Here is a 6,821-nt window from a genome sequence, read left to right as displayed (position 1 = left end):
CTAATACAGAAGATTATTTGATTTTTCATCTCATGTATAATAATTGTCTTTATGAGGGGGAGATATAAATATGTTCTGCACTCTTTTTCCCTTCACCGTGGTTTTGTCCCACTGGGTTTTCCTGGTAAGGTTTTTAACGAGGCAGTTCACACACAAAGGATGTTGTACTCTTTTTCCTTCACTATGATTTTTTCCACTAGGTTTTTAATAGTAAGGTTTTAATGAGGCATATCATCGATGGACATCCAAGGGGGAGTGTTATGAATAATATAGATGTGGATGTCCATTAGTCTAGGCCCATATTCTTGGCCCATGTAATCTCCTATATATATGACTATCTCACAATGTAAATGACACACCTTGAATAGAACAATACAAGAGTCTATTCTCTCATCTCTTTCTCTCCTTCATCTCTTCTTCTCTATTCTTGTTATTCTCTAGGAATAGTTCATAACAAAAATAATAATAATAATAATAATAATAATAATAAAGTAATGTAAATATAAGATAGATATTAAAGATGTGTTTATACATTTCGAAATGAGTACAATGGATCATATTGCATCTACCAAAAATATACAATTGACGTCAATGTGCGCTATATAAATTTTTTTTTTATTCTTCATAACATATGATATTTAATTAACTTACTCCAAATCTTCTAAAGTTAGGTCCATTAGCTTTTTAATATTTTCATCTTTAGGTTCTCTTTGATATCACTTCTTTCAATCACATGCCCAATAACATCTAAAAAGATTAAAATAGAGACATATTATTTAGATTAAAATATCAATCAATATATGAGATTTATTTAAAATTAAAACAAAAACTAATAATCATTACCAACTATTTTTTTTCTTCTTCAGTTGAATTCAAAATATCTTGGAATGACATAAAATCAAAATGGTTCAATGGAATGTGTGGAGCATCGATCTTGGTAAATGTAGTAGTAAACATGCAATTCAGCTTATACTTATGTGATATAATTTTATACTTATCACTTCCTCCAACCAATATATTTTCAACCTTATATGTTGATCCTTCTCCAACTATTTTTTTTTTATCTTTGACACCAAACTATTTCCCACAGTAGCAAGAATCTTATCGCACTGGATGATCAAAGTAAAAAAAAAGGAAAAAGTCAATAATAAAAAAAAAATCAATAGAGATTTTGTGAAAATGTGAAAAGTATATCAAGATAGTTCATCACATTTTCATCAATAAACAACATATTCATATACGTAACCTCAGTTGGTTTGTATTTGTTTGTTACATTCCACACATGAATTATTCAAACTTTCTACTTTGGATTTGCTTTTCTAGCTACTACAACGGACATAGGAGTGTAGATAGGAGCCATGGTTTGAAAGAGTGTTTTTTTTTTAACTAAAAACTAAACTCAATAGAAATGTATGCATGACTAAAGAAGTAACTGATATGCTACTTATATATACCTATATGTATGTGATAACAACCGATCAAAGAGAATAAGTGGGGATCATCGAAATTGAATGAAATATGATAATGATAATGGTTATACATTTCAATCCCATTACCTATAACTCTTTGCATAACCTTATCAAAATATTTATCATGTGTGAAAGGTGAAGAAATGCTTAGAATGATTGACACATTTATATAGGAACCAATTAACTGTGCAAAGGTTGTGAACTGCTGAATATAATTATTAGGGGAAATGAAGAGAAATCATGAGGAAGTGAGAATTACATGATTGTGTGACCTTATGCATCACATCATATGGATAGCCAAGGGTCAAGCATAATTGTTTTTAGATTTTATCCTCTTGTACGTGTAACAATATATTATTTTGATTAGTATAATTGGATATTGGAGAGATATAATTCTTTATTATTTATTATTATGATATATGAAAAGTAGATAAAGATGACAATAGTATTAAAAAAAAATATAGATGACAACGATATAATATAAAGAAGTGATGTGACACTATTGAGTAATTTAATTGAATGTAAGTGGCTGACGTGGATTAGAGATGAGATGATGTAGGAGAACTATCTAAGATTTATATTTTAATGCATTAACTATGGAACATGTATGATGTAAATGGATGGATTTTTTTTGCAACTAATGGAATATATGGTGAGTAAGTAGTAAAGTGTGGCTCTTTAGTATAAGTTCCTCATGTTTTAATGTGGACAATATGAAAAGTCATCTATATAAATGTAGGTATATGAAAAGTAGATAGAGTCTAGAGATGATAATGATGTAAAGAAAAGTGATGTGGCATTGTAAGTGACTGACTTGGCTAAATGGAAAAAATTCATTGGTTTAAGTGGATTAGGGTTTACATAGATAGTAGGAGAACTATCTAGGTATATTGAGTGATTTAATTGGATGTAAGTGGCTGACGTGGATTAGAGATGAAATGAGTAGTAGGAGAACTATCTAAGATTTATATTTTAATGCATTAACTATGGAACATGTATGATGTAAATGGATGGATTTTTTTTTGCAACTAATGGAATATATGGTGAGTAAGTAGTAAAGTGTGGCTCTTTAGTATAAGTTCCTCATGTTTTAATGTGGACAATATGAAAAGTCATCTATATAAATGTAGGTATATGAAAAGTAGATAGAGTCTAGAGATGATAATGATGTAAAGAAAAGTGATGTGGCATTGTAAGTGACTGACTTGGCTAAATGGAAAAAATTCATTGGTTTAAGTGGATTAGGGTTTACATAGATAGTAGGAGAACTATCTAGGAATTATATATATACCCGTGCGATGCACGGGTGTGATGCAATTATTTTTATTTTACAATTGCATAAAACTGAAACATTACATATTATCAAAATAATAATAATAATAAAATAGAGAATCCGAAATTCAAAAGATTTATTTTCTAAGGAGAAGTGGTGTGGCATTGTAAGTGAGTGGTTAAATGAAGAAATATTATTGGTTTAAGGATTATGGTTTACTTTACATGAGTAACAGAATGACTGTCTAAATTTTATATATACAGGAGTAATATGATATATCTCCGCACAACATATAAATCTATTTCAAAACACACAAAGGATTGGATGAAAAGATATGTGACAAAATCTAAGTCACACAATTGGCATATAAATAGTGACAGAATTAGAAAAACTCAAATAAAACAAATAAAATTAAAGGGTGCATACCTTTTAAAAATATTCCAAAGGGACATATGTGAAGAACATCAACCTCACAGTTCAGTTCGTTTGAGTAAGAGATGATGACCCAAAGCCTAAAATCAAAAATTATAAAAATAAGTATATCAATAAAAAAAATGAATAAATAAAAAAGTAAAGGAAATGAAAGTAAAACAACTATTACATAATTCAATTAAAAATAAAGTATATATTATTTAATTTGTATCATAATAGAATATAAATACACATATACAGTAACAATTAACTAAACCTATAAATGATGTGCAACACAAAAGTTGAATGTATGATCTGCAAGAAACAAAAAATGTCAAATTCTCTTAATTTTATTTGTTATGCAAAAAGTTAATTTTTGCAAAAAATAAAATAACTACAACAAATCATGGTTTTAGAAAATAACATAAGTATTTATACCTGATGCACAAAAGATGAAGAGGCAAGATAATGGAAAGAGAAATTGCACATTATAAGATATGAAAAAATCTATTCTCACATTCAACCGGAAAAACAAATGGTAATCTTATTAAGCACATGATTGAGCACCAGGGGATGAAAATATTTGTTTCTAACATTCGTAATGGTTAGTTAGGAAAATATGAATAGGATACAAATTAAAACAGTTGTAAGCTATATATTAAAATATTGGTAGAAGAGTCCAAGGGATGAAAATTGAATTGTGACTTAAGAGATGAAAAATATATTACCGAGAGTTACAAAGTTAATTAGTGTGTATTTTTGTATTCTCCTTATTATAATATAGTAAGCAAAAATTATTATATTCACCAAAAAAAGTAAAGGCTAAGTAAAAGCTTGAGTGAGTGTATATTAAAAAGGCATAAGTATATAAATGTAGAATATGAAAAGTATAGAGATGACAATAATAATTATAATAATAATAACTAATAATAATAATAATAATAATAATAATAATAATAATAATAATAATAATAATAATATAGATGATGTGGCTAAATGAAACAATTTGATTGGTCTAAGTGGATTAGGGTTAGGAGAACTATTTAGGAATTATATATACCGTGCGATGCACGGGTGTGATGCAATTATTTTTATTTTACAATTGTATAAAACTGAAACATTACATATTATCAAAATAATAATAATAATAAAATAGAGAATCCGAAATTCAAAAGATTTATTTTCTAAGGAGAAGTGGTGTGGCATTGTAAGTGAGTGGTTAAATGAAGAAATATTATTGGTTTAAGGATTATGGTTTACTTTACATGAGTAACAGAATGACTATCTAAAATTTATATATACAGGAGTAATATGATATATCTCCGCACAACATATAAATCTATTTCAAAACACACAAAGGATTGGATGAAAAGATATGTGACAAAATCTAAGTCACACAATTGGCATATAAATAGTGACAGAATTAGAAAAACTCAAATAAAACAAATAAAATTAAAGGGTACATACCTTTTAAAAATATTCCAAAGGGACATATGTGAAGAGCATCAACCTCACAGTTCAGTTCGTTTGAGTAAGAGATGATGACCCAAAGCCTAAAATTAAAAATTATAAAAATAAGTATATCAATAAAAAAAAATGAATAAATAAAAAAGTAAAGGAAAAGAAAGTAAAACAACTATTACATAATTCAATTAAAAATAAAGTATATATTATTTAATTTGTATCATAATAGAATATAAATACACATATACAGTAACAATTAACTAAACCTATAAATGATGTGCAACACAAAAGTTGAATGTATGATCTGCAAGAAACAAAAAATGTCAAATTCTCTTAATTTTATTTGTTATGCAAAAAGTTAATTTTTGCAAAAAATAAAATAACTACAACAATCATAGTTTTAGAAAATAACATAAGTATTTATACCTGATGCACAAAAGATGAAGAGGCATGATAATGGAAAGAGAAATTGCACATTATAAGATATGAAAAAATCTATTCTCACATTCAACCGGAAAAACAAATGGTAATCTTATTAAGCACATGATTGAGCACCATGGGATGAAAATATTTGTTTCTAACATTCGTAATGGTTAGTTAGGAAAATATGAATAGGATACAAATTAAAACAGTTGTAAGCTATATATTAAAATATTGGTAGAAGAGTCCAAGGGATGAAAATTGAATTGTGACTTAAGAGATGAAAAATATATTACCGAGAGTTACAAAGTTAATTAGTGTGTATTTTTGTATTCTCCTTATTATAATATAGTAAGCAAAAATTATTATATTCACCAAAAAAAGTAAAGGCTAAGTAAAAGCTTGAGTGAGTGTATATTAAAAAGGCATAAGTATATAAATGTAGAATATGAAAAGTATAGAGATGACAATAATAATTATAATAATAACTAATAATAATAATATAGATGATGTGGCTAAATGAAACAATTTGATTGGTCTAAGTGGATTAGGGTTAGGAGAACTATTTAGGAATTATATATACCGTGCGATGCACGGGTGTGATGCAATTATTTTTATTTTACAATTGTATAAAACTGAAACATTACATATTATCAAAATAATAATAATAATAAAATAGAGAATCCGAAATTCAAAAGATTTATTTTCTAAGGAGAAGTGGTGTGGCATTGTAAGTGAGTGGTTAAATGAAGAAATATTATTGGTTTAAGGATTATGGTTTACTTTACATGAGTAACAGAATGACTATCTAAAATTTATATATACAGGAGTAATATGATATATCTCCGCACAACATATAAATCTATTTCAAAACACACAAAGGATTGGATGAAAAGATATGTGACAAAATCTAAGTCACACAATTGGCATATAAATAGTGACAGAATTAGAAAAACTCAAATAAAACAAATAAAATTAAAGGGTACATACCTTTTAAAAATATTCCAAAGGGACATATGTGAAGAGCATCAACCTCACAGTTCAGTTTGTTTGAGTAAGAGATGATGACCCAAAGCCTAAAATCAAAAATTATAAAAATAAGTATATCAATAAAAAAAATGAATAAATAAAAAAGTAAAGGAAAAGAAAGTAAAACAACTATTACATAATTCAATTAAAAATAAAGTATATATTATTTAATTTGTATCATAATAGAATATAAATACACATATACAGTAACAATTAACTAAACCTATAAATGATGTGCAACACAAAAGTTGAATGTATGATCTGCAAGAAACAAAAAATGTCAAATTCTCTTAATTTTATTTGTTATGCAAAAAGTTAATTTTTGCAAAAAATAAAATAACTACAACAAATCATAGTTTTAGAAATATATAAATCCTAGATAGTTGTCCAATTGTCTATCTAAACCCTAATCCACAAACCAATCAAAACCTTTCATTTAGCCACATCACTTACATCCATTTAATGTGTGGTACTAATTATAATTATAATAATAATAATAATAATAATAATAATAATTATTATTATTATTATTATTATTATTGTTTTGGGTTTTTATCCATTTTAATTTTTTTAAATTTTATTATTTTGTGTATTTTATTGTTTTTTTTTTCAAAATAGTTAATGTTCAAAATTTGTCTATTCTTTGTGTATATAAGGAGTTGGTCGATTGTTAGGACTACTTCCTAATGTTAGTAAAAAAAAAAAATACTAATGGTTGGTATGCACCGCATGATTTTTATCATATTCGATTTTGA

The sequence above is a fragment of the Trifolium pratense genome, linkage group LG2 (genome assembly GCF_020283565.1).
Source record: "Trifolium pratense cultivar HEN17-A07 linkage group LG2, ARS_RC_1.1, whole genome shotgun sequence".
NCBI lineage: Eukaryota > Viridiplantae > Streptophyta > Magnoliopsida > Fabales > Fabaceae > Trifolium > Trifolium pratense.
The sequence above is the reverse complement of the archived record's forward strand: the minus strand, read 5'-3'. Positions refer to the sequence as shown.